The following is a 20,835-nucleotide window of genomic DNA, read 5'->3' as shown; positions in this document are numbered from 1 at the left end:
CAAGTCCCGGGATGGTTAGCAAACCATTAGCAAAGTGAAGTAGAAATCACTGGATTTCAGTTTTCATATGTTATCACAAAGTAAATGCTTGAAATTAGTGAGTTGCTTTTAGTTGAGGATAATAAATATTTCTTGAGCATCTGTTATGTGTCAGCCCCTGTTTCAGGCTCTTTAACTAATCTAATCTTTTAGCCTTTTAAAAAAATTTATTGAAGTATAGTTGGTTTACAATGTTGTGTTCATTTCTGCTGTACAGCAAAGTGATTCAGTTACACATATATATATTCTTTTTCATATTCTTTTCCATTATGGTTTATCACAGGATATTAAATATAGCTCCCTGTGCTATACAGTAGGACCTTGTTGTTTATCCATCCTGTATATTATAGTTTGCATCTGCTAATCCCAAACTCCCAATCCTTCCCTCCTTAACTAATCTAATCTTAATGCTTATAGCAACATCTTTGTAAGGCCGTGTTATTACACCAGTTTGCAGAAGAAGAAACTGGTTAGTTAGTTAGCTGAACTACAGATTAGCTGAACTACAACAAATGGCTACAACAAATGCTACACCACTAAGGTGATAAGAATCCTTACAGGAGATGAGTAGAGAGCATTGGTTTACCCAGTCTAGTAAACTATTTCCAGGAGAGCTCTGGGGGTCTGGGTTCAAGTGACAGGAGGTTTTCTATAGCAGAGCCAGGGTCAGGATCAAGATCACTAACGTGGCACTGGATGATTTGTGGTTTGCACGAAAAATAGCCAGCATCTGCGACACTGCTGCAAGTCCTTGGGCCCAGCAGTTGATGGGAACACTGCCCAAGAACTGAAAACCTTCTCGGGTTTCTCTGGCTATTTGGTGCAAATTTCATGAGGACGCAAGGAGAAAAGAGTCTATCCTCTTTAGCATGTAGGTTACTGAAGAAGATACAAAATCCAGGGAATTCTGTCAGTGGCCTCTAGCTAAATAAATCCCAACAGAGCCTGTGTGTCCTATGCTGCAACCAACAGGAGCACGAATCACACTTTATTGTGATACTAAGGAAGAAAAGCAAGGGTCCACCATTTCAAATTGTGATCTTTGTTTTCCTAGTTATTCATTGGCATGAATCAACTTAGAATCCATTCCTTAGCAGATTAAAAGGTTACATTCGTTCCCCAACCGGCTAGTCTCTACATGTTCTAGCGGAGCTATTGGGGTTTGGTTATTACTTTGATTCGAGTAATGTCATAGCCATGCTCAGCATGAGAGAAAGATGTGAGAAAATGCAAACCTTTCTAATCTAGGAAAGCAACTGCCATAAAGAACATGAGAGAGAGAGAAAAAAATCAAAGCTCAGCATTTGCCCAAGCAAGGGAAATACAGCAGGTTGAAAGTGCTCCTTTACACGTGCATATGGGCAATGTTTTCTAACTCTGATGAAGACACAGTCGTTTGCATTTTTCAACCGCAACAAGCTGCTTTGACTTTGTAGGATTTCATGACTCATCATCAGTGAAGTTGATGTTCCTCGGCGTTTGTCCTCCCCACTCCAATAAGCATCTTCTCTCCAGGGTGAAGTCAAGGCATGGGTGCACCAGCTGCAGTGCCCACACCTGGGAACGGGGCTGGGAACCCCCGTCCACCCCTTGCCTCTGGCCCCAGGCCTCTCCTCCAAGAAGTAGCACCATCTCCGGTTCTCAGTTCATATTGACTGTGATGTTTCTCTCTCTCTCCTGCTCAAAAGAAAACCTCTAAACTGAATTAGGCTGAACCATTTTGTAGGTAAAAAGTGATCAAATATCAGCCATTTCATATAGTTCAACCTCATAAAAATGGAACAATCTGACTTCAGCTGTATACGGGAAACGGCTTTTGAGAGGAAGGAGTTGGAAATATGGGGCAGGTACCCACACCCCGATAAGAGGGCTTTAGGAGATTTGGGGGTAGAAGGGGAGGCTCCAGGTCACCAATGACATGAGCCCATAGCATCTTTATCTTAAAGACAGAGGAAATTCCCTGACTCAGCCATTCCACAGTTGCAATTGCCCCTGTTCAAAAAGTAATTGCGACCCCAAAGGATAAAATCCCTGCCAGTTTTTCTTTCTATGGGTGGAGTGAGCAGCAATTAACCACTAGGAAAATCCTCAAGCTGTCACATTTATTTTGGTCTCTGGCCTCTAGGAGGAAGGGCAGAGTGAAAGGCCTGATGCTGTGGGCCCTCTGAGGCTGGAAATTAGTCAATAAAATGGTCACAGCCACGAGCAAAGAGCAATGCTTTTCCTGCAGGTTCTGCCACATTATAGCTTGAGAGTAGGCAAAGCTGTGGGGCTACCATGGCAAAGGTAATGTATAGTCATGTCTAAAGTCAATTACAAAAGGCGTAACGTGAGGGCTCTGACACTGGTGTGAATCTCCACCCCTGCATCCCTCAAGTGGATGCTTCTTACTCACATTTTTTCCAAAAAGCTAGAAATTAGAAATGGCTCCAGGATAGTCACACGTTTCTAGCTTTCACTTAAAAAAAAAAAAGAGAGAGAGAAAGAAAGTAAAATGTGCGGTCTCAAAAATACATTGCTGCTGCACAACCAAGAAGGAAGTTTAAATGACAAAAGATTTCAGGCCTGAGAGTGCATGTGCCCCTTGCAAGGAGCTCATTCCTGACCTGAACAGCCCACCCTCAGGAGGTTGCCCTGGCAATTCTGAGAGGAGGGCAGCAAGGGAGAGCCTCAAACCCCCATCCCCGGTAGCACCCCAAAGCCTCTGGATGAAGTATCTGAGCCACAGACTGACACATGGGGGAGATGATGTGTGCTTCAAAGCCCTAGAAACACAAAATCATTGTTCCCCTAACATCAGAGCAAGACCAGCAAACTCCATTGTCTCCCTTGCATCCCTGGGCTTTGTTATATCTGAGACTTGAGATGGCTTGGCTGCCTTTTCTGCAGTTGACATTTTTTTTTAAATTATTATTCTAATGGAAAAGAATATGAAAAAGAATATATACATATATGTATAACTGAATCACTTTGCTGTACATCAGAAAATAACACAATGTTGTAAATCAACTATATTTCAATTAAATAAATACTAATTATTATTCCCTTAGCAGATATAGTATATTGAGAGATTACATACATGCTCTGTTTCTCAGTTTTCTCATCTGCAAAATGGAGATAATAATAATACACTCCTCATAGGCTGGTTGTGAGGCTTCAGTGAGTTAGTAAAGTGTTTAGAACAGTTTCTGGGCCATAGTTAGCACTTAATTTTAGATATCATCGTCATAATAATATTTAGTTATTACTATTGTAAATACTACCACTTCAATAATATATCAGGTACTCTCCTGGATAAGACGAGATTCTCTGCCTCGAAGGTGCTGCAATCTGGCAAGGAGGAGGCAGAGGCATAAACAATTAATAGCAATATCTATTGTGTGATGCCTGCTGGACCAAAGGTATCCAGAGTAATTAATCTAGGCAAGTGGGAGGAGAGTAAGATGCAGGGAATGGAGCCACAGATGACCTGGGTGTGTGCTCACTGAACCTGGTGAGAAGTGTATGCAAAGGTCAGGAGAGCCTAACCAGGGTCCCATGAAAAGGTATGAACAGTCCTTTGTTATCAGGTTGTCAATCTTCCCTGAGCTAGAGATACACAAATTCTATCCACTCTGCCAAACACTTGTAACAGAGAGGCAAAGAATCAGTAGGGGCCCCAGAGGGTATAACAAAAACCATCCACCTCAGTAAAGGGTACAAACAGTGTGCCTCATCAGGGAATACAGCCAGAGGGAACTAACCTGTGAGTCTCCACATGAACTTTGATGATCCCCCCCGCCCCCGCCCCACCAAACTCCATGAATCTGATGTTTTCACAGAATAGGAAGCATTCAGCTGTTGCTGTGAAAACATCATGGGATAGGAGGTGGGACTTCCACAGTGGCTGTATAAGGAATTCAGCAATGCTCTCCCCAGAAAAACAGTGATAAAACTGGGGGAAACTGTTAAAAACAACAATAAATTGAGAAGCATTTATTCAATAAAATCTACTGAATCTCAGTAAGAACAATGGGAGCCTGCAACATTTGAGCCAGGGACTGCTCCCATCCCCGCCAGCTCTGTATTGTGGAAGATCTATTCTGGATGCGTAAGGCAGCCCACGAAGACCGGCAGCTCCCACCCTCCTTCAGTTCTGGTTCCACAGTGTGGAGGTTCCACTTTAGGTGGGGTGGCATGTGGCCAGTGGCTCCCCTCTGCACGTCTCCCCTACAGCTCCAGATCTGTAGCACAAAGGGTTGACTCTAGCAGGGAAAAGCAGGCCAGGAAGAACAGTAGCCCATATATGTCCCTATGGCTCAAACTCTCCTTGGGGTGGGGGGAGATGATAGGGCATGGGAAACTGTGAAGGCTGGCAGGTCTGAGGCTCTGCCTAAGAGGGATGACTTTATTTGGAACAGAGCGTGGAGAAATTTATGCCCAGGAGTAATGTTGAAAACATTAGAGATTATACTGGCTAGAAATTAGAGAAGACTAACAGCTACATGATACTAGGACAGGCAAAAAAATGGCAGACCAGCCAGAAATTTGACAGGGAGAGCCAGGAAAAAGATAGGCAAAGAGCACCCTGCTAAAATCATACTCTTCTTTGGTGCTCCAGAAAACTGCATGCATATGCAGGACTGTGCCCTCTTAGGAGCATCCAGAAAGGGTACTTGTGAGCTTCCAGTCCCTGACTGAATGTGGAACATACTTGTAAAGTCTCTGAACTTTGAAAGCAGTCCCCAAGCCACACACAGATCCAACAGCAAAGGGTGGAAGGCTTACTGGCTCAGGGGGCATAAGCTCAACCCCTGGCCAATCACTGACTGACCAATAAGCTCTGCTGACCACGGATGACCTCCAGGATGCCACGCTTAAAATAAGAATAAGGAAAAAACATGAGCAGTTATATCACAAGCTGCACACTGCAAGAGAAATAGATTTTACAGAATTAGTCCAGGCAAGTCACTAAACAAATAAGCAAACAAACAACATAAAATGAGCAACAAGAACAAAAAGGCTGGTAAGAGAGGGGCAGGAGGGAAGTGGACCTGGGTAATCAGAATCCAGAGTTAATCCAACATATTCTGTAAAATGTCCAATTTTCCCCCAAATGGTAAGATAGTTAAAAAAAAATAGAAAGAAAGAAAAGAAAAGAAAAGAAAAGAAAGAAAGAAAGGAAAAAAAAAACAAACAGGAAACTGTGACCCATGCATAGGGCAAACCAGGCAATAGAAGCTGCCACTGAGGGGGCCAAGATGTTTAACTTAGTAGAAAAATACTTCAAAGCAGCTATTATAAATATGTCCAAAGACTAAAGGAAAGCATGTTTTAAAAAATTAAGGTATGATGACACGGCTCATGAAATAAAGAATATCAATAAAGAAATACACATTTTTAGGGAATTGCCTGGCAGTTCAGTGGTTAGGACTCCATGCTTCCACTGCAGGGGGCCTGGGTTCAATCCCTGGTCAGGGAACTGAGATTCCGCAAGCCATGCTGTGCAGCCAAAAAAAAAGACACACATTTTTAAAAGAACCAAAGAGAAAAGTAGCATTGAAAAGTATAATAACTGAAATGAAAAAGTTACTAAAGGAGCTCAACAGTAGATGTGAGCTGGCAGAAGAAAGAATCAAGGAGATTGAAGATAAATCAAAAGAGATTATGCAATCTGAAGAAAAGAAAGAGGAAAGAATGAAGAAAATGAACAGTCTCAGAGACAGTTGATATCATTAAGCACACCAACATATGCATAATGGGAGTGCTGGAAAGAAAGGAGAGGGAGAAAGGGGCAGACAAAATATTTCTACGAATAATGGCTGAATTTCAAATTTTATGAAAAACTCCTAATTTTTGATGATGAAATCCAATCAAGAAAATCAGTATATATCCAAAAGAATTGAGAGCAGGGTCTCAAAGAGGTAGTGGTACACCCATGTTCATAGCAGCATTATTCACAATAGCTAAAACATGGAAGCAACCCAAGTGTCCATAGATAAATAAATAAGCAAAATGTGGTATATCCATACAATGGAATATTATTCAGCTTTAAAAAGGAGTGAAAGGGACTTCCCTGGTGGCGCAGTGGTTAAGAATCCACCTGCCATTGCAGGGGACACAGGTTCGAGCCCTGGTCTGGGAAGATCCCACATGCCGCGGAGCAACTAAGCCTGTGCACCACAACTACTGAGCCTATGCTCTAGAGCCCATGAGCCACAACTACTGAGCCCACGTGCCACAACTACTGAAGCCCACATGCCTAGAGCCCATGCTCCACAACAAGAGAAGCCACTGCAATGAGAAGCCCGTGCACCACAATGAAGAGTAGCCCCCTCTCACCACAACTAGAGAAAGCCTGCATGCAGCAACAAAGACCCAACTCAGTCAAAAATAAATAAATAAATTTATTTAAAAAAGAAAAAAGGAGTGAAGTTCTGGCATGTGCTATGACAAGGATGAACGTTGAGGACATTATGCTAAGTGAAACGTCAGTCACAAAAAGACAAATACTGTATGATTCTACTTACATGAGATACTCGAAGTATCTCATATTTTGAATACTTTGAGTAATCAAAATCATAGAGACAAAAAGTAGAATGGTGGTTTCAAGGGCCTGGGGGGGAGGCGGAAATGGGCAGTTATTTTTAATGAATAGAGACTTTCAGTTTTACAAGATGAGAAGAGTTCTGGAAATTGATGGTGGTGATGGTTGCACAACATTATGAATGTATTTAATACCACTGAAATGTACACTTTAAAATGTTTAAGATGATAAATTTTATATTCTGTGTATTTTATCACAATAAAAAAATGGGACAAAAAATCATGGGATAGAGGCTTTGCTGCAGATTTCCTAGGAAAAGGTGTATAACACAAAAATTCCATGCCTGCCCCATGTGACAAATAACTCCTTAATGCCTGAACTGGCTGTCCTGGGGGGACAACTTACTGGAGCACTTTGTGGGAAATTTTCCCACAGCTTCACCCATTTGCTTCTCACAAGACCCTGAAAAATAGAAAGGGTAGTAATTACAAGTCACACCATGATTGGTACAGCACGCTTCCATAACTGACTTGTCTGCAATGAACTAAGACCAGAGTCAAGGACAAGCAGGCCACTTCCACTCCACACAACGTGCTCGACCTACTCCCCTCTCATCACCACGGAGTACACAGAGAGGCCCTCTGAACTGATTGTCTACACCAAGGTCTGCAAACTTTTTCTATAAAGGGCCAAATAGTAAAGAGTCTAGGCTTTGTGGGCCATATGGTCTCTGTTACAACTACTCTGCCATTGTAGCAGGAAAGCAGCCATAATATGTGAAGAAATGGGAGTGGCTATGAGCCAAAAAAACTTTATTTACAATTGGTGCAGCCACTATGGAAAACAGTATGGAGGCTCCTTAAAAAACTAAAAATAGAGTTGCCATATGATCCAGCAATCCCACTCCTGGGCACATACAGTAAGTCCCCTACATACAAACGAGTTCCATTTGGAGAGCAAGTTTGCAAGTCCAATTTGTTCATAAGCAACAGAGTTAGCCTAGGTACCCAACTAACACAATCAGCTATATAGTACTTTACTGTAATAGGTTTATAATACTTTTCACACAAATAATACATAAAAAAAAGATACAAAAAATAAAGAAAACATTTTTAATCTTATAGTACAGTACCTTGAAAAGTACCATAATACAGTACAACAGCTGACATCCAGGGGCTGGCATCGAGTGAACAGGGAAGAAGAGTTACTGACTGGAGGAGGGAGAGGAGGTGGGAGATGGTAGAGCTGAAGGATCGTCAGCAATAGGAGACGGAAAGCAAGCTGCAATTTCACTCACGCCTGACGCTGATGGCACAGGTTCTGGTTCCTTGCTGGATTCAGTTCTATCTAGCCTCTTGAAAAAAGGATCCAGGTAGTACTGTACCAGCTACATCACCACTGCCTTTACACTTGCTTTCAGACATCCTGGGCTTGAAATAAAGATACTGTACTACTGTACTCTATACAGTACTGTACAGTAAAGTACACAAAAGCACAACCACTTGTAGAGGATGCACGTACGCTGACAGTGTACACCAGACACATGAACTAACTTACGTGACTGGACGTGCGAACAGCCATTTGCATCTCTGAAAGTTTGCAACTTTAAGGTTCGTATGTAGGGGACTTACTGTATCCGGAAAAGATGAGAACTCTAATTCAAAGAGATACATGCACCCCAATGTTCACAGCAGCACTATTTACAACAGCCAAGACACGGAAGCAACCTAAGTATCTGTCAACAGATGAATGGATAAAGAAGATGTGGTATATATATATATATATACATATATATATTCCATTGTATATATATGTACAATGGAATATTACTCAGCCATAAAAAAGAATGAAATAATGCCATTTGCAGCAACACGGTGGACTAGAGTTTATCATACTAAGTGAAGTCAGTCAGAAAGAGAAAGACAATTATCATATGATATAACTTATATGTGTAATCTAAAATATGATGCAAATGAACTTATTTACAAAACAGAAACAGACTCACAAACATAGAAAACAAACTTATGGTTACCAAAGGGGAAAGGGGTTGGGGGAGGGATAAATTAGGAGTTTGGGATTAGCAGATACATACTACTATATATAAAATAAATAAACAATAGGTCCTACTGTATAGCACAGGGAACTATATTAAATATCCTGTAATAAACCATAATGGAAAAGAATATATATATGTGTGTGTACATATACATAACTGAATCACTTTGCTGTACACCAGAAACTAACACAACATTGTAAATCAACTATACTGCAATAAAAAATTTAAAGAAGAAAAGAAAAAAAACTTTATTTACGGAAACAGGTGGCAGACTGGATTTAGCCCAAAGACCCCAGTTTGCCTATCCTGGGTCTGCATGCTTGCCATGCAGGCAGTCCCACCAGGACCCTCGCCACTAAAGAGTCAGCTCCTTGATGCAAAATCTCTTGACTGTGAAATTGTCTCAGGGTTGCCTTGGGCATAAGGAACACCTGGCTGCTCGTGGAACTAGCTGGATGCTGCTCAGGGCATCTACCATTCTCCTTGTCCCAGCCCATTTCCTCTCTCATGCTCCCTGCTCCACTTGCAAGTCAGCTCTCTTAACTCCCTGAGGGAGTTTCTGATTCTCTAGGATTTCACTTCAGTCTAGATTGTATCCCCACCCTCCTTTCCACTGTGCTTCTCTGCTCCCCCAAAGCACAAAGATCACCTGGGCAGCTAAATCCCACTGATTTGCCTCTGATCAGCCAAGATGTTCCTCTCCTAGCGCTCACCACAGCTCTTCTATCTTTGAGTAAAATGGCATGCCCCTGGAGCCTCAATTTCTTTGTTTTTTTAATGGTATGTGATACCTCAAACTTTTATTGAATAAATTTTGCATGTAACATAGTACGAATTGAAGGTGTACATTTATATATTGTAATATGTTTGCCCATGTATCTCTATTTATCACATTATATAATGACAGCACAGTATTATTTTCTATATTAATTATACTGTGCATTAGATCTCTATGGTGCATTTACTATTCTTTACAAGTCTGTACCCTTGAACACCATCACTCTTATACCCCTGCCCCCCATTCCCTGGTAACCACAATTTTACTGTTTTTTATAGGTTTCACTTGTATAGATTCCACATACAAGTGAGATCATACAGTACTTGTCTTTCTCTGTGTGACATCCTCCTTAGCTTAATGCATTCAAGGTCCACCCATGTTGTCACAAGTGGGAGGATGCTTTCGCATCCCGGAGCCTCAGTTTCTTTCAACAGCTTCCCTTTCTCTCCATGCCGGCTCTAATCAGATCACTGAATTCCATAGAAATGGTGGTCTATTATCAATTTTTCATCGAATGAGCATTTTCAAAGCCTCATTCATTCAGCCATTTCAGCAAATATTGATTAAGTCCTTGCTATGGGATGGACAAGACAAGCATAGCCCTGGCCCCTTTGAAATTAGCAGTCCAGTTTGGAAAGCAGGTCAATAGGCAATCAGAACAGAGAGGATCCTGGGGGAAAGTGTAGGAGGAGTGCCTAATTCCATTTCTTAATCTGTTTTCTCTGTGCAGAGTAGGATAAAACAATATAATCTTCACTGACCCAGGGCAAGGCATCCGGCTTCATCAGTGGGCTTTTTAACAGGAAGACAAGCACTGCTGCTTCCCACACTGGGCCTATCTTTTTGAGTGTGCAGGAGTATTCTTGAACACATGGCAGGTTTGTATTCCTTTGGGGTTTTTTGCCAGCTCTGGTTGCCGCCTAACAGCACTCACACCAGAGGTCAAGGGACCTTCCAGGTTCCCTGCATAGCCAGTCCAGTCCTTGGCTTTAGCCTTTCATAAGTGGGGGAGAAACGTGCCCAGCTCTTAGACTGTGGATCTCAGCATATTAAGGGTCTGTAGAAGCTCTCCACGAGTTATTAACTGAAGCCCATGCAAAGAAAATAGTACATTGGAAAAGTTTCTGTTATGTAGGCTGGCTACCATGGTAACAACAAATTTCTCCCAGATCTGGGCGATTTTAAATGCAAAGTGGATTGAAAAATCTGTTTGAATTTACAGGATTTAAAGCTTCATGGAGGGTCACAAGGTGGTAGGTGCTACAGATTAACCACACAGATAATATTGGTATCTCCATTTGGTAAATTGCTTCTCATTGATTCTACCTTACCTGGCACATCAGGCCACCCTCTGGCCATTTCTCATAACAGAAACAAAACAAAGCAAATCCAAGCCTTTTTACATATGCAGTGAAGGCTGTTTCTCCACAGAAACATTTGCTCAGAGTCCAAGGCTCTGCCCCATGCTTGAATCCACTGTGTAGGCTCTGGCAGGGGCCCTATGTCATCAACAGGTTGATGGACCTCATAGGAAATGTGCTTGCTTGCCAATTAGGCTAGAATCCTGGTTCACCTCATGGAATGGTGGGGTGGTGGTGGTAAGCAGTGGGTCTTTTAAAAGTTATTTGTATTTTTTTAATCCCTGCCATAAGTGTATTAAGATTTTAGTGGACATAGCAGTCATAAAATATTCTTAAGACCCAATATCGTGAATCAGGGATATCTGGAAATGGAAGAAAGTATAGGGTCTTCAAGTCAGACAGAGAAAGACAAATATCATATGATATCGCTTATAGGTGGAATCTAAAAACATGATACAAATGAACTTATTTACAAAACAGAAATACACTCACAGACATAGAAAACAAACTTATGGTTACCAAAGAGGAAAGGAGGGGGAAGGATAAATTGGAGTTTGGGATTAACATACACACACTACTGTCTATAAAGTAGATAACCAAAAAGGACCTACTGTGTAGCACAGGGAACTATACTTGGTATCTAGTAACAATCTATAAGGGAAAAGAATCTGTAAAAGAATAGATATATACATATGTACAACTGAATCACTTTGCTGTACACCTGAAACTAACACAACATTGTAAATCAATTATATTTCAATAAAAAAATTTTTAAGTATAGGGTCTTCAAATAATCATGGTCAGAATATTTGCTTAAATGCCACACACTTGTTGATGGTTATAAGTCGTGGGTATCAAGTTTTGCTTCACTCTTAGAATAGTACAAACATTTTCGAATCAGACTGCCTAGTTCAGGCCGGGGCTCTTCTGCTACTGCTTATGTGATTTTGGACAGGCTACTTGGCTTTTTTAGCTTTAGTTTCCTCATCTGAACCTACTTCACAGGGTTGTGAGGATTAGACAGGGCTAAGTACATAGCACCTGGCACATTGGCTAAGATGCAATACAGTGTACTTTGGAATGGAATGGTTAACAGAAATCCAGAGGTCTATGAGAGCAAAGAGGAGTCTCAGACACCCCTGAAAGGTCCCTTACAAGCCTTCCTGGGACCTCAGTTGTGGACAGATAGGAGAAAGCTGGGGCCAGAAAGCACCAAATGGAAAAAGAAGAGAGAAAGTTGGGGACAGCATCACGGAAAAAACTCGTCATTAGACTGTGTGCATCAGGAAGGTGGAAACCAGGGCTGCTTTATGTCTGTGTCCCCTGAACAGGCTGAGTACTTGAGCACAGTAGGTGCTCAATGTCTGCGGAATTGAATAGAAATCATTGAACTGAAAGGATCTGGAAGCCTCCCAGAACTGGAGTCAATGCAAAGGGAAACAGAACAATTCTGTTGCCAGAGCATCAGACTGACGCTGGGAACATTGAGTCACAATCACTGGTGTTGTTGGGGTCATTTATGAGGTGAGTCATAAGTAATCTGTTAATAATAAGTATGGGATGTTCTGAATGATGTGCTCTTTCACAGATTAGAGCAGATTCAAGGTTATCACTATAGCAATGATGTAGCACAATACGCTTTATCGAGTGCGTTTGCTTGTGGGGGCGTTGTACACCTGTATGTGCTGACTGCAGAATAGGTCAAAGCAAACAAGAAAAAATAAAAGCAAATGAAAGTCACTGACTCAGACTGCAGGAGAGGTGGGCCCAGTTTGATTTCCAGTGTGAACCAGAGAAAGTCAATTCCTTTCCTCCATCTTTCCCCCCAGGACCCAGGGTGGGTGATGCTGCTTTTTTTACAGGAAAACGGCAGAGAAATGACATTTAAAGGTTGATTTTAATAATATAAAAACTGAAACCATACCATTCATATTTTCTTGGCATATTAAGCATTACAAATGCTTTCGTATGAATTATCACTTGTTAGAGGATCAACTTGGCTTAAGTGAATGGCCTGTATTTGAAGGCTGACTATGACAGCAAGCAGTGTAAACATTGCAGGGATGTCGTCTAAATGAGATCTGAGAGGTGGGGTCTTTATCCATGGAACACACACCAGCTTTGTGTTAGGGATTTCATGATCCACCTCTTCCCAACGGCTCATCCCACACCCAGACATATCTCCAAATATGGGAAGGGGGGAGGGAGGAAGGAAGGAAGGGAAGGAGGGGAATGTTTATTTGTCTTGACAATCAAGCAATCTGGGGGGAAGCGGTTGTATCTTTTGGTTTTCGAACCCAGTTTGCCCTCCAGTCTCACAAGGCAGGTAAGAGGAGAAAGGCTTAGAGGCTGACCATGGAAACCTGAAATTCACAGTCAAGATCGCATCAATCTCACAAAGCCTTTTCCCTGTTCTCCCACTGAGATTCCTATGGGCCACGCTGGCCCAACCAGCCCTCAGCAGAGGTTGGTTCCAAATCCCCTGCCACCATGGGTTGCTTGTCACACCTAGATAGGGCCTATGACTTCAAACAATGACCTTTTCAACTGGCTGCTCTGCTTCGCTACTTAATTACACAGACTATGCATTTATGGGTAAAAGGAAATGTGTCTCCATATACAATCACTGAGTAAGGGAGATATGGCTGAAGCCTTGATTCCTATTTTAGTGAACGTGATTTACTCTGATACCTGCATCCCATAAGAGGAGGGTAAACCTCTTGAGGTCACTGATCATATCTCATTGCATTCTTTACAATGCCTTGGCCAGTGCTAGACACATAATAATAACAGGTATTAACTCAAAAGAGTTAGCTGTAGGAATATTGGCCTTGTTTCGTTTTATTCACTTCTTGTTGCTAAGTGTTTGTTGCTGTTATTGTTATTTTAAGGTTATTTCTCTGCCCAAATGCTATCCTTTTATGGGGATACCCAGAAATGAAATGATATCGTGGCTACCCATTAAAAATAAATAAATCAGCAAAGTAAAACCCAGGGAGGCTGTACTTCACACTGCTGTAAGGTACACTTAAAAATGGTTAAGATGCAACAGTTGTTATATTTAACCACCATGCCAGGTATTTTTGGAACCAAAATAATGTTAAAAAAATTAAATTTGTTAAATATTAAAAAAAAGATGGTTAAGATGGTAAATTTTGTTATGTTTTTTACCTCAAAAAAAAAAAAAAACCCAGGCAGGTTGAAGCCAGATGTCTCACTTCTTGTACGTGCTAAAGGATGGCACAGGGCACGGCACTGTTTGCAAGGGGCAGTTACACAGCCATAACCCTCGTATCCAGTAATGTATTTACAATGAATCTTTTGCAGCAATAGATCAAAGAACAGCTTTTATTGACCTATATCCACATTTGACTGTACAGCAAATTAGCACAAACACACACCCAGAGACCAGCTTCAGTTTCCTCTTACCACACTGGCTCTCTAAAGCGAAATAAATCTTCTGTCCTAAAAACAGAGTTTTGCAAAGAGGAAACTTCTGAAAAACAAGCATTTGTCACTGAGGTTAACAGGGCTCAACTTGAAAAATGACCTTTTGGCTCATGAGAAAACATAACTCTCTCCTAAACTACTATGGGTGAGAAGGGGTGGGAGGGGGGAGAAGAACAGTGGGAGTATGGAGAAAAACAGTGGGAGTATAGAGAACATGATGAATGAAGCAAACAGAAAGACACATATATGTGCGTGTGTGTAGACCCGTTCACAAAACGTCCATTATTTGCATGTTTCATTTCCAAAGGTCCAGATAATGTCAGGTAAAAGTGTAACTTATGACTCAGTCAGGGCCATGCTTTTGCTTTGATAAATCAATGTTAGCTAAGTCAATTAGGGTGGAGGTGGCCAAAAAAAAAAAAACCAAGATGATAAGTGGCAGATGCATTGTTCAGCGGAAAGACAGAATAAGGTAGCTCTCACTTTGAAGAACTGAGTTCAGAGGTTTCAAAGTGCACACAGGAAATGCTCCAACAGCATAAACTGTGCCCCAAGCATCATTCCAGCAAACTTTCAGCCCTCCACATGGCTTTATCTGATCGCCCGATGCTCTATCTCCAGATCCAAGGTACCCACAAAGAAAAAACGCTTTGTGATAAAATCAAGAGCTCAGGGCTCTGATCACCTTTCTGATCAGTGAAGACTGGTAGGTGTCGAGATGAGACTGTCAGATGGTCAGAATCTGGTAGGTTCTCCTGAGTTATTGGAATCTTGATTTTTTTGTTGGTTTCTGGTTCTGAATGTACTTAGGCACACACAGTGACTGTTTTCATCACAGATATAACAAGTTGACTACCAAAAAGGAAAAGGACGTAGAGCTCCAAACCAGGCCTGTAAAACATTATAAACTCATCTCTGGCTCTCAAAAATATCTACAAGGCAATATTTTGGTGATGATGAATATACACTGAGCCTTGGGTACCCCTTGGACCAAAGGCGGAGAAAACCCAGCATTTAGGGCACCCCATTTTGCTTTTTTGAGGTGCTTTTTTTTTAAGGCACCAATTGAAGTAGTATAAATTAAATCTAGAAGACCAAATTGTGAATGCTACTATTTCCCCAACACCAAATAGTATCCACAGAACAGAGAGGTGGAATTGGATGAAAAGTCTTCATGTAAGAAAAGCAATGTTCTTTTCTCTCTGCTACTCTGTGGTTCGCCCTCATTGTGTGGGATTTGGGGCCCACGGTTAGGAGAAGAAAGTGTATACTTTGAGGATAACAGCAAAACAGCGACAAACACATTTTGTGGGAGAAGAGAATACATTAATTGTATATCAGGCTTGAGAATCAGGTACTACAAGTTAACATGGAAAGGTTTCACAGAAAATTGTTTATGTCAGAGGAGATGATGTCCAAGCTTTCAAACATCCTGGCTGTATAAATCTTCAGGGGAAATCAATGTAGTCATCACAGATAATTCACAAGAAGTAGTTTGTGATCATAACTGAATACTTCCACAAATGTTTTCTTAAGAAAAACCATAGAAAATGAAGTTAGTCATAGAATAACTGGATACTCTAATAAACATATACCCCTCAGAAATGTTCCAGATATAAGATCTTGCTGCTTTCCTTATATCTCTTTAACCTGTGAAAAACTCCTCTTCTTTACAACTTATGTGTCAGGTATTGCAAAACTCAAAATATGCACTTTTGATGAGGCCACTGATCATAAAGAGAGAAAAAAGTTGTTGGTAGCAATGCTGTGGTTTATCACGTGCTATACAGAACCAGTGTGAATTTCCCTTATTTGATTTATAGAATTAAATTGCAAACATAAAATTCAAACAACAGCCCCCATGATGATTCCTCTCTTTGCTTTTCTCTACTTGGTTTCACTGGGAGACTAGCCTACTGCCTCCCTCGGACACCTCAGGAGTCCCTGGGCCTCTGTTATTAACCCTGAAGGCATGAAATGGAGAAGTCATTTTCTTTAATTGACCATGACTTTATAGTCAGTGGTCTATAGTCACTCTGTCTAAGCAGGCCCATGTGGGAGAAAGGAAAAAATGAATTTTCCAGAATAATGGGAAAGTCTGAATCCAAGGAATTTTCCTGGACTGCTGGGACTCAGTAAGGCAACACTGCCAAGGTACAAAGCAGCATCCCTCAGGGCAGCACACTTTAAACACATGGTCATGAGGGTCTTAATAGCTGTCTTCCAGAATAAGCAACATGTTAGAGGAGCCTCTATGGAGATCTCTAATTGCTACTCAGCCAGCACAATGGTAAACCATATGTTTAATAGAAACAGGGGGAAAGAAATCCAATAACTCGTTTCCTGAGCAATCAAACAAAGTCAAACAAAGGAATACTAATGGTGGTATAGCTGAGGAAAAATTTTCTCTACCCTCTTAGACTCTGTTCTTGGGGCCTGTGAATTAAACTGACAAAAGACAGATTAACGGGAGAAAAGGCATATGTTTCTTTATCGATGCTAATATTTTTATGTGCACAGGGGCTTCACAGAAACAAAGTGAAACCCAAAGGCAGTTAGATCTTTTAACAAAGGGCAATAAATTGTGGAGAAATGATTAGACAAGGAAAAGGGGTTTGGGTTCTTAGGGGCAGTAAACTGTGGGAAGGTGACTAGGAAATGTATGGTAGATAGGGTTGTTCAGTAGAATCTGTTATACAGACTCAAGTTGCTCTCTGATAAGAGTCTTGTCCTCTTCCTTGTATAGAAGAGGGGGACACCTTTACAAATGGAAGTTTATGTCACTTTTACCATGGGAAATTTATGCCCTGCTTTTAGGCAGAAAGGGGGAGTTCTTCCTTTGTCTGCTGCTTCTCAATTGCCTTCAACTCAAATCATCTTTATGCCAAAATGGCATATTTTAGGGTAGCATGTTCTAGGGTAGCATCCCCTTCATTGGTGATTATATCTATGCCTGCAAGGCAATCGATTTCATCCTTCCTTTGCAGACGGTAGACAGCAACAGAACACAGGAACCAATGAGAAACTCCCAGGAATTTGAGGCACAAAAGTGGGTTCACATCTCATTACTCCTTTCTCCATCTTCTTCTCTCCCTCAGTCTCTTTTCAGAATATAAGATGCTAAACTTTGACTTTTTCTTCATCCCGCCTCAGGATGTAGCTTTGGGGCAATAGGGGCAGCTGTGGCCTACAGGTAATGCTTGATCAAAGACCCTCTTTCTCAGGCCCTTCCTGGAACTCCTCCTCCTTGACTCCCATCCCTGCTTTTGGCTTCCCCAGGCTTCTGAGTCCTCTACTCAAATGGGGGAAGTTGGCCTCATCTACCACGGCCTCCGGATCTCTAGGCTATGCTAGGAAGTTCACTTCCTTATTCCAGTGATACAAGTATTATATTTTAAAGCCCTGTAAAACATTCTGATGCCTCTCACTGAAGGGGATCAGAATATGACACCCCAAATTATGCCACTTTGGCATAAGGATTATTTTGAACTGAAGACAATTGAGAAAAAGCAATCACAAGAAGAGTTCTCTCACAAGTTTCCCTTGTGAACATGTCCCCCTTTCCCATACCAGGAAGAGGACAAAAACACGTCACTGAGACAGAGAAGGTACCAAGATGAGTCTGCATAAGCAAACCTGTTAAATAGCCTTTGTCCACCATTAATTTCCCCCACATATTTCCTAGTCACCTTCCTACATTTTATTGCCCCTGAAAGCCCAAACCCCCTTTCCTTTACCTAGTCACAGTTTATCACCCTTTGTTAAAATGGTATATAAGCACTCAAGCTTGATAAATTTTGGGGGATTTCACTTCTTTTCTGTGAAGCCCCCATGAATGAAAAACATATTAACATCAATTTCTCCTGTGAATCTATTGTTTGTCACTTTAATTCGCAGGTCCCAGCTATAGAACAGAAGAGGAGAGAGTAAAAGTTTTTCTCCCCTAAATTACTGTCTGTCTCACTGTCTGTCTAGTTGATAAATATGTGTTGACTGGGACTTTCATGGTGGTCCAGTGGCTAAGACTTCACGCTCTCAATGCAGAGAGCCTAGGTTCAATCCCTGGTCAGGGAACTAGATCCCACATGCTGCAACTAAGAGTTCGCATGCCACAACTAAAGATCCCACATGCCACAATGAAGATCCCACATGTGGCAACGAAAATACCGCGTGCCACAACTAAGAACTGACGCAGCCAAATAAATAAATTAAATATTTTTAAAAAATATGTATCGACTGACAGACTGCCAGGAGAGTCTACATGTACCAGAGCCTGTGACAGGTAAGAGCTCTCAGCTCAGAGGCAGCTGCGCCATGCTCATATGACAGAGCTTGGGAGCAAGTCTTAATGATTAGCCACAAAAGGAAAGTGCAAAGGGGCACAGTTTCTCTTTAGAGAGCTCCAAGATACCATCAATCTCTGTCCCAGCCTAGGGAAATCTGGAAAAAAAAAGTGCCTCAAGCACTAAGGAATGGGGAATGCAGGGGCAAAATGGGTAATGAGTCAGAAAGGAATGTCTGCTAAACCACACTCACATACCTGCATGCCTATGTGAAGACAGCCCTGCATAAATTCTTTTACCCATACCATGTACTTCTGAGGGCATTTTTCCACGTGAGAATCTGCCCTGTGCTTTACAGAACAGTAAGTAGGTCACTTATTTGCTTTCGGATGTAACTCTGCAGAAGTGTGTTGTCACTGTGATATCTTTTTTTCTCTCATGCTTTCTCAGTATCACCAGCCTCGGCGTTCTTCGTTAGATAATAGATTGAAATTCATGCAGTGGCCCGAAAATCACTGCTCCAGAGGAAAATGGGGGAGGAGGTGGTCAATCAAAGCCTGGGCTAGTGGGTTTGGTGTTTTTGGTTGTTTGTCTTTAAATAAATGAGCCTAGAACAATATTTCCCCAATTCGAAAACAGATGCTTTTTAGAGTCAATTTCTTATGCAACAATATAAAAATAAGACATTAAATCCAGGAATGAGAAGTAATTCTCCAACATGGTTTTGTTTTGAATCTCTACCTCTTCACTTAGATACAGGTTTGGGGAAAGAGCTCCATCTAAAGAGCCCATATTTCCATCTGTTACTTTAGATATCAGGTCAGAGTTAGTACTTTTAGAAAGCTTGACAGATCTCTTTGATGCAACAGGGGAAAAAAAGACATACTTTCTAAGCAGTAGAATCCAAGATATCCCTGCTCTTTGTCTCCATGATGCAATGGGTCACTTTGGAGACTCTCAGCAAAATAAGCCCAAAATGGCCATCAGGATTAAGGCATCTGCTGGCCAAAACAGCTGCAGAGCAAGTGGGTTCTCCATCCCAAGTTCCCATTCTCCTTGTGATTTCTCGTGTGACAGAGAGCAAGATGACATGGGCAAAGCAGCATCTTCATCATCCTTCTCATCTTGCCAAGGAACAACCCAACCAGGATTCTATGCATCTTTATGTGACAAAGAAATAAAATAAGGTAGAAAATTGTGGAAGAGGGAAATCAACTTTGGCTAAAGGTTCTCAAGCCCACCTCAGTCTTTGGTTAAAAAGTACACATACGGTTTTCTGGGGGGTGGAGGGGGGAGTGCGGAGACAGGGCAGGGGTTAGAGGTAAGCAGATAGAGGGGACACTTCTCTTAAGGCAATATGTAGAAAGCAAAATTTCTTGCCCTTGTAGAGAAAATTCATACTTCAGGGGAAAACTCTTTATTGCCTAAAGCACTTGTTTCCTACAGGAGCTATTCTATAACTCTGTAAGTTGTAGAGAAGGGATAGACATGTGAATTCTGTCCTGCCTGGTTCAACTTACCTCCTTCATTGTGGGGGGCTGGGGGCGGGGAACGTTTGCCTCCATTTGTAATTCATTTCAACATTCTTTACTCCCTATAAATCTGGGCTGCTTCTTTTTTAAATCAGTTATAACACGTGCCTAGTTCCCTCAGTTATTACGAGTAAAATAAAATCTTTAACACATGTTCATTTTTATGTCTGTATAAGGATCAGGATTTTACCTTTTTTCTAAAAATTGTCTTGTAACACCCTTGTAAGACTTCTTTATTGGGTAGCAGCAGAAGGAAACGTGGTGGAGCCCTTCAGGCTGCAGGAGGCTAGCACGGGGTCATCTGATCTACAGGTAAGGGGAGCGAACTGGCTCTTCTCAGGGGACATGCCCTTTCTCCCCTCTAATCTTACAGGTTAATACCACCATCCAAAACATGAATTTAGTCACCTTTCAGGAGAAGGCATCCGTTCCATTTTCGAAGGCATTACTTCTGGCTCCTCTCTCCACTTGCAGGTTTCTCACGCTCTCGATTTGCAGATCGCTGTGTGGGAGAGCTGCAGCTTCACCCAGTGGGCAGGGCTGGGTTTCTGTTATCCGGCCTGCAACCCCCTGCGCTCTGCCAACACACAATGATCAGTGGCATTCCTGAAATTCCTGACATAGCAGAGAAGCCAGGCTTGGCCCTGCAAACGCCCTTGAACTGTGGTTCTGACCCTAATGGGGCATTTATCTTTTATTCACAGCCAGAGGTTAGGACCTATTTATGTAAATCCTCCGCCAAGGGTCAATTCATCTTGACCCCCTGGTTTTCATTTCTCTAATTGTCTCAGGTATTTTTTAGACCCCTTG

At 41.7% G+C, this 20,835-nt stretch overlaps 1 long non-coding RNA gene across 4 annotated transcripts in view; it reads right to left on the bottom strand.

The window, feature by feature from the left end:
* Positions 1-20,835, bottom strand: part of LOC109551273 (uncharacterized) — a 125,350-nt gene that overhangs the window by 18,165 nt on the left and 86,350 nt on the right. For 3 of the 4 annotated variants that reach the window (XR_012329188.1, XR_002177987.3, XR_012329190.1), the window contains exon 4: positions 20,434-20,602. The exons of the other annotated variant lie outside the window; for it this stretch is intronic. This is a non-coding gene — a long non-coding RNA (uncharacterized lncRNA). The remainder of the gene's footprint in view (positions 1-20,433; positions 20,603-20,835) is intronic. 4 annotated transcript variants of the gene reach the window in all.

Source organism: Tursiops truncatus, chromosome X (assembly GCF_011762595.2).
Source record: "Tursiops truncatus isolate mTurTru1 chromosome X, mTurTru1.mat.Y, whole genome shotgun sequence".
Taxonomy (NCBI): Eukaryota; Metazoa; Chordata; class Mammalia; order Artiodactyla; family Delphinidae; genus Tursiops; species Tursiops truncatus.
This window is presented reverse-complemented; position numbering and strand designations above follow the sequence as displayed.